Consider the following 11,692-nt stretch of genomic DNA (forward strand, 5'->3'; position numbering starts at 1 on the left):
CAGTCACAGCCCGTTTGTTTGATCCCTTGGGATTGTTGTGCCCGCTGATCACGAGAGCTAAAATCTTGCTTCAGGAACTGTGGCGACAAAAACTGGATTGGGACGAATCGGTTCCCATGAATTTACATACCAGTTGGAATGAATTCAAACAGAATTTACTAGAAATTGACCGGATATCCATTCCTCGATACATTTGTTTGTCTTCCTATGACACTGTTCAAATCCACGGATTTGCTGATGCATCGAGCCAAGCCTATGGCTAATGCATTTATATTCGTACCGTGGCTGGGACAAAAAGTTTGTCAAGACTGCTGACCGCCAAGTCGAGAGTGTCCCCCCTCAAAACCAAATCAATTCCAAGGCTCGAGCTGTGTGCAGCGCATCTGCTTGCCAAATTATGGGCTCAAGTATTTCCCTTGCTTAACAAATTAGAGTTTGAAAGCATCAATTTCTGGTCGGATTCCCAAGTCACTTTATACTGGCTAAAGAGGGATCCGTCCACTCTAGCTACATTTGTTGCGAATAGAGTTTCTGAAATTCAAGAGCTCTCAGAGAATGTTGTCTGGCGGCATGTGCCCACGGTAGATAATCCAGCCGATTTAGTATCACGTGGAACAGATATAGAGGGTTTAAAATGTACGCTATGGGAAAATGGACCAGAATTTTTACTCCGACATCCTAACGAGTGGCCTCGTTCTCATCAGACTGAACTTTCACCGGAGTTACAGTTGTCCGAGAACAAGAAAAGCGTGGCAGTATGTTCCGTCACAACAAATCAACCGAATGTTTTCATTGAGCTTGTTGGAAGATGTTCGTCATTCAATAAACTCCTGCGGATTATGGCATATGTAAATCGGAAAAATAATCGCGATATGGTTATTTCGGCTACCGAACTTAAGTTATCGTTTCTAAGAATGGTCCAAGTATATCAAAGAGCTGATTTTGGTTTAGAGTATGTCAAGCTAGAGAAATCTGAAGCTTTAAGCCCACAGCTTCAACGTCTAAATCCTTTCTTACACACTAGCGAACTAGAAGGCGTAACACTTCAATTAATCCGAGTTGGGGGAAGGTTGTTAAATGCAGAAATTCCGTATGATGCCAAATTTCCAATATTACTGTCCTCAAAATCAGAATTTGTTTCGCTATTTCTTCGAGACCTGCATCGTACTCATTACCATGCTGGCGCCAAGGTGATGGTATCACTTTCGAGACAGCAGATATGGCTAATCAATGTGCGAGAAGCGTGCACGAAAGTTGTCCGTAGCTGTGTCCACTGTTTCAAATACAAACCAGTGCTAATGGGTCAGATAATGGGCAACTTGCCAGACGATAGGATCAAGATAGCACGCCGCTTTTTGATTTGCGGGGTAGATTTTTGCGGACCATTTTATGTGTCACTAAAGATCCGCGGTAAACCTCCTATCAAGACTTATGTTGCCGTTTTCGTGTGTTTTTCGACAAAGGCTGATCACCTTGAGCTCGTTGTAGATTTATCCACTGACAGCTTCTTATCTGTTTTTAAAAGGTTCGTCGGGAGCAGAGGGCTGCCGCAGAAGATGTACAGCGACAACGCCATGAACTTCGTAGGAGCGAGCAACGTGCTCAAGGATCTGAGCGCAGCGTTTCACCGCAGTCAGGAACAGTTGAGAGGATGGTATGGTGGTATTTCATATCGCCGAGGTCACCACACTTCGGAGGACTGTGGGAGGCAGCAGTCAAGGCCGCCAAACACCGGCTGCTGCGAGGAGTCGGCAACGCCAAGCTGACAGCGGACGAGCTCAGCACCCACCTGGTCGAGGTAGAAGCGCTGTCGCCAGGCAACGATCCCAACGATGGAGAGGCCCTGACTCCAGGACATCTGCTTATCGGACAGCCTCTAATCACGCTGCCGCAAGAGTCCGGCACAGGCGGAATCTCCAGCAAAGCCAGTTGCGGATATTTGAGGCGGTGGCGAATGCTGTCCGATCTCAAGCAGCAGTTTTGAGCCAGCTGGTCCAAGGACTACATCGCCAGCCTGCAGCATCGCAACAAGTGGTGCGTCGAGGACCGCGATCTGGAGGTCGGGTGCCTGGTGCTCGTGCACGAGGACAACATGTCCCCGCAAAGGTGGCTTACAGGCCGCGTGGTGGCAACAACAGTCGGTGCGGACGGAAGAGTGCGTGTGGCGGAGGTACGGACGTCAGGAGGCGTCATCAAGCGCGCCATCTACAAGCTGGCATTGCTGCCAGTAAGCAACGCTCCTAACGAGGAGGTTAAAGCGCCGGAGGCCTTCAACGGGGCCGGAATGTTGGAGCAGTAGATTAAGTTTTATTGTTAGTTTTAAGGATAGATGAAAAGAAATAATTAATTGAATACGCAGCCAAAATGTAAACAAATCACCTTAAACCAATGTACAAAAGCTTATCAGTTTCACTCAAGCTTGAGCATAGCCGAGTTGTTGTGATCTAACTGATAAGCTTTTCTGTTCGTGGCTATGCGAAATGTTATGCTGCTCTCGGGAGAGCATTAACCGATCGAACCTCGAAGCAGCAGCAATAAACTTTTGGAGTCAACTTCGTTTCGATTGTTTCGCTTCGCAAGTCTTTTTTTTTTGCTTAAATTTTTAATAGTAATTTTTCCGGGAAAACTCTCCCGGATTTTCACCCAGGGAAATTCAATATTTGGATAATGTGCTGGAATTTATTGAGGAATAGAAACGCCCTTGAACTCAAACCGATTTAAAATTTTTGCAGACCATGAGATTAAGGCTGCCGAATCTTCTGAAGTCGAGAAAAGGAATATACGAGAAAAAAGTTCCAAATTTTCTTGTCAACAAAATTATTGAGCATATTGGCAAATCCATATAATACCCCTTGTAAAGGGCTGTACTATGCGCACTTATCGAATCTCTACTGTACTTATATACAGCACCAAGACACACATAATTTAAATGTATGAATACACTGTGACACTTTGTTGCAATGTTATTGTAAACATCCCAATTCAAGTGCATGCCTAACATGATCACATATATGCGCTATGAACTTAAAGGGCTGACCACGCGTTTCCTCGCTGGCCGTCGCGTTTTTACATACATAACAAAGAGAGCGCATAACACATTCCTTCCGCCAATATATAACAACATCTATATATGCATACATAATGCAACCGCTCCTGGCTTTACCGGCAGCGCAGCTACACGGTTTAGCCTAAGCATAGCCTTAATGATTTTGCACAAAACAGATATTGTCCAACAATTGGAGCGACACGTACATGTTGCTCCAAATAATAAAGATCACAATACTAATTCAATGTGTTTGAATTATAAAGAACGTAATCTAAAGTGATTGCATATGAACCTCACTACAGGGCAACATCCAGGAAACAAAAGTTCAAATGAAGTCCGAAGATAATTACACAGTATTATCGAAATATCTTACTGAGAATAAAAAGAACTGTTGCACGGTTCAGTTAAAAAGCCGCAAGGGCCTGCAAGTCGTACTCAAGGGCTTAGAGTCCGTAGTAACGCCTGCGGATATAACAAAGGCGCTACAAGAGAAGGGATTTAGCGTTAAGACAGTCTTCAATATCCTTAACAGGGATAGAAAGCCGCTGCCACTCTTAAAGGTTGAGCTTGAACCAGAAAATAAGCCCCTGAAAAACAATATATACAATCTTCATATGCTCCTGCCCCACAGAAGGCACAAGCAATATGTAAGGATAACTTGTTAATCATCAACGGAAGACTACGTATCCATATCAACATGCAAATATCTTTAAAACGATTCCAGTACCACTCAAACTCGTAACACCACAATCATTAAGGTCAACATATGCCGAAAGATACCCAGAACATTTCCTCAAGGTGATGAGTCAAAAGGACTCGTGGATGTCAACATCACTTCTCAACGTTGTAGTTAATAACTTTATAGAGCTACATAATTACAACAAAACATAAGGGACTTGAACGTAAAGGGTACATATTGAAAATTTAGAGTTTCACACAATGAATGGACACATATCTCTACGTTATGTAATAAAATCCATAGCCTGTATCCTCATATACTTGAAGAAAGATACAAATCAGAGGCTAGTAGTTACTAGAGATCACATTCTCTGGACACACTTCCCGATAAGCCTTCACGTTGAATGACGTTTCCATAAATGTGATCTAGTCTGGCCTCTGGCTTCTCAATTCTGAACAATTGCAAAAGTCTATAGTTTCCCCTAATAGCCTTATTAAAAACAACCAAATATATTTTTATAATGTTTAATAATAAATATAAATAAATACTAACACTGCGATATATGTTAAATGCCAATAAAAAACATCTTATCACATTTCCATCAGGTTCCTTTTATTACAGTATCCTGCCACGCCCACTCTAAATCTCAGGAACTATTAGAGCTAAAATGTTCTCAGTATGTATAATCTTTACAAGCTAGCGCATCTTATAGTAATACCATTATCCGGCCGCACCCACCCATACGCCCACCAAGCTCAAAAGACGGTATTCGCATTTTTTAGAAAAGCTGATATCTCGGTAACAAGAAAGTTCTGGCTAAGCATCAATCCTCGCACACTCTAACGCCCACGAAACCCGAAAAACCTCAGAAACTTAAGAGCTACAAAGTTATGCTTTAGAATACGTATTTAAAAGATGACACTGCAACTTGCCACGAGTTTTTGTCCGGCCACGCCCACTTTAACGAAAACACACAGTTAGATAATAAGAACTCACATGGTTTGTGACTTCACTATCAGTTACTCAACATACTTTCTCTGACAATAGGTGGCGCCTTGTGGATTTCCACTGGCAAAATGAATATTTTTAAATTGTGTAAAACAGTAACGGGTATCTTATAGTCGCGGCACTCGACTATATCGTTTCCTCTTGTTATTTTTTAAACTTTTTGTAATATAACAAATATTTTCTTCATTGTTATCAATTGAAAGAATTGAAATCGTTCTGATATTTTCAATGCTGAAATATCCGTCGTAGATTGTTGACAAGTACCTTGTGAACAGTTGTAATGTTATCTTGCACTTCATTTGCGTCAAACCCCCCACCACGATAAAATAACAATTTACTTGAGAAGACAACCTTCCGTTTTTAATACGAGCCCCTGTACTGGTTTCCATATTTTGAAATAATTAATAAATAAATTCAACTCTTTGTAAAAGTACATCTAAGATATCATTGAAATTGGATTTACTTTGAAATTAATTAACTTCCGGGACAGTCTCACGGATGGTGCCGGTAACAACTAAGTTACCCGCTTCTGTTATCTTAAAAACAGATGTTTGCTTACATATACATACATGTAGATGTTTGCTTACTTTAATATTTCGAGAAATGAATAATAATACATAACATGAAAGATATACATTTCGATGATATATTTATATATTAAAACATAAATTTGACAAGTTTTACGAAAATACTAGATGATTTCCTTAATAACGCCAAAAAATGTTTCTACGCAAAAAATTATAAGTTCACATTTTATTCTTGACTTCTATTTCTGAATGCAGCTGTAATCCGTGAACTCTTGAACTCTACTTCGGAGCATTTATTGCAGCAATTGGACGAAATGGGTCGGGGAAAAGATTTATCCTTAGAATTGAAAAAAACTATGATAAAGTTATATTTAGAGAACGCAGTCCGGAAATTGGTATGAGATTGGAAGACCCAAGATATTGACACAACTCGAGGATTACAAAACAGGATCTACAACAAAAAAATTAGCTATGGTCAACCATACGACCTAAGGAGAATGAGGTTAAAGTCTGGGCTGTGCAAAAAAAAACAGCACACTTCCATGAGATACCATGGTAGATAAGTGAAAATGTTTTCCAAACATACTTGTCGACGGTCAAACATTCTTATCGATAGGAAGAATAAGTATTGTCGCGGAACGGATTAGGGCTATCAATAGTAACCATAAGTTTGTATTTAGCCCCGCTAGAAGTCAGTATTATTTGCTTCAGGATTTTTAGGGTTGTGTTATTCGGTCACACTAAATCGGGTGATGACGAGCATGAAATAAGCGACTCGACTTACACCGATTTACTAGAGCTGTAAACAATACTAATTTATGAGAATTGATTCTTTTCGATTCAATTCTTGAAAAGATCGATTAAATCGATTTACAATCGAAAACGAAAAAAAAATTGTATAATGAAATAGGCACTTTTGTTAAGTAAGTTATGGAAAATACCGATTTTACAGTTGCGAACAAAAGTAAAATTCGTTAAAAAAATTGTTTTAGTTATTGTTTCTGGTTATTCATTTAAGCCCCATGGGTTTTTATTTGTCAGTATAAGTTTGTCTACGTTTTTGGTTTTCAAGAACGCTTTGCGGTTGGTGACTATGCATTCAACACGGGAAACAATCTACATTACTTATATGAAAAACGAACATAGTTATCAATCTCTCTTTTTTTTCCTCAATACCAACACACACTGATTCTGGAAGTGATTAATATTTATTAGTCTACTTCAGTTAAATTATTTTTAAATAATTTTTTCACTTACTTAATTTTTTTTAAGTGAGCAAATTTGTCGATGCATCGATTCCCTAAAAAAATAATCGATATTTTCGCTCATCCAAAAAGATCGATAAAATCGATTTGAGAATTGAATTGTTTACAGCTTTACGATTTGCGACATCACAGAGAGAGGAAAGAGAAACTGCGGTATAATAAAACACTATCTACAACACACACTCTTGTTGTCCTTGTTATCGCTAACCAAGCGGCGACTTCAACTAGTGTTCTGAAGGCATTTTCCCGTGATCGGCATTTTCCCGTGAAGCGGCGTCATGTGTTATAAGGAAAATCTAGTATTTGTTAACTTATACAATCTCGAATAGATTCCTTCGCCCTTGAAGCGCAGTCTTACTAATATCGGTACTGTGAATGCCGTCAAAATTGTGCTTTTAATTGTTTTATGAATTGTAGGAGGGCACACTGCGGTAAGATTAAGTTAGTTTGATATGTATTTTAATGCTTTCTACAGCCCCGGTCACAGGCCCTTGAAGTTAACCCTCTCTTCTGACCTACGAGTGTGGGGTAGTCGCTAAAGGCAACTCCATATGACACAAGACAATACTACATGATCACTCATTAAATCTTCTGTCGCGGGTCGATTATCGATAGTTTATTATTTAGTATTGGAACTTTGGTATTATGTCCTCATGAAGAAATCGGGCACACTTGATATATAAATATGGCGCGCTCGTGGTGACTGGCGACATTGGAACTGCACCCTGGTGAGGGGGTCGATCTTGCGCAGACAGCGCAAAGTGCCCGTACGAGATACCGTGCACAGTTTTGCAGAGCTATATCACGATAAACAGTAACACATCGCCATTTCGGGCTACATAATGAAGTGGCCGGCGGAACATCTGTACGAGCGCCGTCTCCTAAAAACTGTGCTTGGACGACGACTATAGGAGGAACTACAAGCTGGGCGCCACGAAAGCTTCCTGAACTGCCTACGTTCGGAGGGAAGCCAGAGGATTGGCCCATATTCTCATGCGCGTTTACGGAAACGACGCAAGCGTATGGTTATCAGGACTTTGATAACAACCAGAGGTTACTGAAGGCGTTAAAGGATGACGCTCTTGGGACGATGAAGTCGTTGTTGATTCACTCCAGCAATGTGAATGCAGTGATGGAGCAGCTGCGTTTCAGATATGGCCGACCGGAGCAACTAATATGCAGCCAGCTTAACAGCATCCGAGATGTGCCCGCAGTTACGGAACACAATTTCGTAAAGCTCGTTGCATTCGCCACGCATGCGAGAAACCTCAAGGCCTTCATGCAGTCGGCGAAGGCAGAGCAGCATCCGGGTTATTCTACCCTCATGGAAGACCTCGTGGCCAAGCTCCCGATCGAATGTGGTCTGCGTGGTGAGCTGCCTCAAAGGTTGCCCAATATGGGGAGGGCTTGGACCTGGACAATATGCAGTTTGGGACTGCCAACGATTCATTGGAGCCACACCTACAGAGAGATTGAAGCTATCCAGAAGACATCGCTTATGTTTTATGTGCCGTCTCAGGAGAGTGCCCCGCGAATGGATGCAGGAGGAATTATCACTGTCTTCTGCATGAAGCAAGCAATGAAGGCTTCAGGGGACCGCCACAGCGAGGCGGCAATTGGAGAAGCTACAACCAGATCCGACAGGCTGTTGGGCCGACGAAAGGCGTCCGAGTGAATGAAGGAACATCGTCATCCGGGCATGCCCCGGCGACGTCAGAAAGGAATTTGAGCTGTGTCAACGAGGACCGAGAACGACTACTGTTTCTTGTATTGCCGGTGACGCTATACGGAGGTGGGAAGCAGGTGGATACGTACGCGCTCCTGGATGAAGGTTCTTCGGTGACGATGGTCGACAACGAGCTGGTAGCAGAGCTAGGAGTTTATATCGTTACAGAGATTCTCAAGCTACAGGCGATTGTTGAGGACTACGGCCTGGGTTCTACGGTTCACGCGTCGATGCCTTGGACAACGAGATGAGCTTGAGAACTATGTCCTCACTGTAGCTGAGTGTGAGGCAGCTAAGAATTTGTTGGTCCTTAAAGCACAACTGGAGGCGTTCCCCGACGACGTTGCTATAGGAAGCGACTTATGTGGACTGGCGCCATACCTAGGTGGCAATGGAGTCCTGCGAGTGTACGGCAGGATCGATGCGGCTGTATATATAACGTACAGCGCCAAGAGGCCAGTGAACCTATCGCACCGGCACAGTCTCACGGAGATGATAGTGCGCGATGCCCAAGTATGGATGAAGCATCAAAACGTGGATGCTACGATGGCGGAGATCCGGACCAGGCTCTGGATTACGAGACCACGGAGAGTGATTCGCAGTGTGATCTCGGGATGCATTGAGTGTAAGCTGCACAGAGCGCGACCGATGCCGCCGATTATGGGACCCCTGCCAGAGGATCGTCTGGAGGCCAGTGGCTGGCCGTTTAAGAGCACGGGTCTCGACTACTTCGAAACACTGCTAGTGACCGTAGCTCGGCACCAGGAGAAGCGGTGGGTGGCCTTGTTTACGTGCTTGAGGACCAGGGCGATTCATTTGTAACTGGCGCACGACCTGTCCATGGCAAAAACTTCGTTGGAGTGGACAGGGAGGCCAAAAGATTTTCGGAGATCTTCGAACCCGAGAGGATCCAGGCGGAACTGTGCCAAGCGAAGCCGACAGAGGGCGGAGTCTAGGAGCAAATGGTGCAGTGCGCAAAGAGGGTGCTGCGTCACACAGTGAAGGAGGTGGCGCCGAAGGAGCACGTCTTGGAGAGTTTCCTAATAGAGGCGGAGAATATTGCTTATTCGCGCCCGCTCACCCTTTTGCCAGATGGGCTCAAGGGAGCAGCTTCCCCGCTGGATACTCCCGGCCTGGATGGAGACCTTGCTAAGGAAGGAGCTACGTGGAAGCAGTGGCGCATAGCAAAGATGTTGCGGAACCGTTTCTGGAAGAGGTGGGTCTTCGAGTACCAGCCCACGCTGACACGGAGAGAGAAGTGATGCCGCAGAGAGAAGCCGATTCGTCGAGGAGACATCGTCTTCGTTTGCAATACAGCCGTGCCGCTTCGAGGCTGGCGGAAGGACGTCGTGGATGGGTCCTTTGCTGGAATGGATGGTGAGGTCAGACGAGCCCGCTGGACAATGTGCCCCGCTTTAAAGTTGGCTTTGGATTTGAGTGAAGGGGTTCTTCATGGAGTTGGGGGGATAGTTTACTATTTAGTATTGGTCCTCATGAAAAGATCGGGCACACTAGATAGATAAATATGGCGCGCTCGTGGTGAATTGGTAGTCAAAAGCCATGGAGTGTGGGAGGTTATACTGCGGTAAGCGATATTTCTTTTAGGGTTCCTCACTAGAACAAAACATACGTACGCACGCTCATACATTTATGAGTTTCTTGGTTGAAATTACAATAGTGGCTTGGGTATTCAAGACGGGTTGCCGTATCGCCGCTGTATTTTATAGGCAACTCCCAACCGAGTGACGACATCTTCATTGTCAAACACAAACATAAATAGAAAACACCCGTTCCCCACTGGATATTGGTTTCATATTTTTGTATGTCGTCACAAGCCAGTATTCTCGGAATTGTGTGTGATGCAGATAACAGAATGAAAACCGCTTTTATACTAAGAAGGGACGAAGACACGGCCACAGTATCTGATGAATGCGATAATGAATGAGAAACGATTTTATTTAACAAACTTAACAGTTTTTACAGGTACAAAATGCTTAAGTTAACAAAAATAGGTATTAAGAAACAATGAAGGTATATTTTGCAAGCGGAGCCAGTTTTTCCGTAGGTTGTGTAGTACAGTGCCATATATGTGTAACAATTTTTATGTATCAGATAGTTTCGTTGGGTCAGCGGATTGCTGACAACTTAGGTTATTATCTTTCTGAATGTCTGAAAACAGAGGTGGTTAAGCGATTTTTGTTTGTTTATCAATGCTGCTACTTCATATATAACCCTATACTTTATAATTTTAAAAATCAAACTACTAATATTTATTTAGTTTTTAAACTTAAGCTTACGTTTTTTAAAACGAATATTAGTTCACCTAGTGTTATGAAGGCATTTCTTCGTGATCGGCCAAGCCGATAGTATTTGTTAACTTATCCAATTTCGTATAGATTCCTTCGCCCCTTGAAGCGCGGTCCTACTAATATCGCTACTGTGAATGCCGCCAGAATTGTGCTTTTAATTGTTTTGTGAATTGTAGGAGGGCATACTGCGGTAAGATTAAGTTAGTTTGAAATGTATTTTAATGCTTTCTACAGCCACGGTCACAGGCCCTTGAAGTTAACCCTCTCTTCTGACCTACGCGTGAGTTATAGTAAAATCCAATGTTGGTTCGGGGTGTTCTCCTGATATTTATCGGAATGTCTTCAGATATTCTTCAAGTCCCGTTTTTAAAAATCTTAGCGGAATTGAAACTTCTCTGTTTGAAGTAAATTCTCAAACTGAAACTTATATTGTTCAGCGGTGTCCGAGAAACCGCCGCTGCCGAATTGTACATAAAAAATCTTACATGCTATACATAAATGCTTATACATAAGTACGAAAATGAAATAAAATGAATGTTTATAAAGAATCCAAATCCAAGTGCTTCTCGTGTCACATTTCCGGGGGTCGGGGCATCCTGTTGCAGAGTCAGCGAAACGTTAGCAGGGCAGCGACCCAAGTGGTCGTTGCCTAGTTTTGGACGATGTTTAGATTGCAACATAATTGCATCCATATGTATTGTCAAGTGGCCACCCAGTCAGCGTACCAATTCCAGGGTAGCTCTGGGTGGCTTGGCCGGCGGCTCGTTACCTACCGACTGGTCGGTAACTCCTCCCCTCCTGGATTGAAGTGACGGCCAAAGCGATGGTGTGGACGTCACGAAACTCGGTTCTGGTACGGTGGAGAATATGACCTTCTTCTTTGTATTGGTGAACAGGACTGTTATCAAGATTCCGATTAATAATAGTAAGTATACCGCTCCAAAGTTTGTAGTTGTAACATTTTTCCAATAAATAATGGAGTTGGAAGCATTGATGGATTTTAGGTTTAAATTGTGTAGGTTGATATCTTCGATGTGGTTGGTGAAGTTTATATTCCGAATAATTGGGAAAGTAACATCTATCTTCTCTTCGTAAACCGCCAATTCTTTGTCGTAGGGAATTTGGTTGATAG

The 11,692-nt window shown here is 42.9% G+C and overlaps 1 long non-coding RNA gene across 1 annotated transcript; it reads left to right on the top strand.

The window, feature by feature from the left end:
* Positions 1-10,684: 10,684 nt before the first annotated feature.
* LOC108106064 lies at positions 10,685-11,114 on the top strand. Its single transcript, XR_001772383.1, has 2 exons — positions 10,685-10,750; positions 10,807-11,114. It is a non-coding gene; the product is annotated as an uncharacterized LOC108106064 (long non-coding RNA).
* The last annotated feature ends 578 nt before the right edge of the window (positions 11,115-11,692 follow it).

The sequence above is a fragment of the Drosophila eugracilis genome, unplaced genomic scaffold, assembly GCF_018153835.1.
Source record: "Drosophila eugracilis isolate 14026-0451.02 unplaced genomic scaffold, ASM1815383v1 contig_1089, whole genome shotgun sequence".
Classification (NCBI taxonomy): Eukaryota; Metazoa; Arthropoda; class Insecta; order Diptera; family Drosophilidae; genus Drosophila; species Drosophila eugracilis.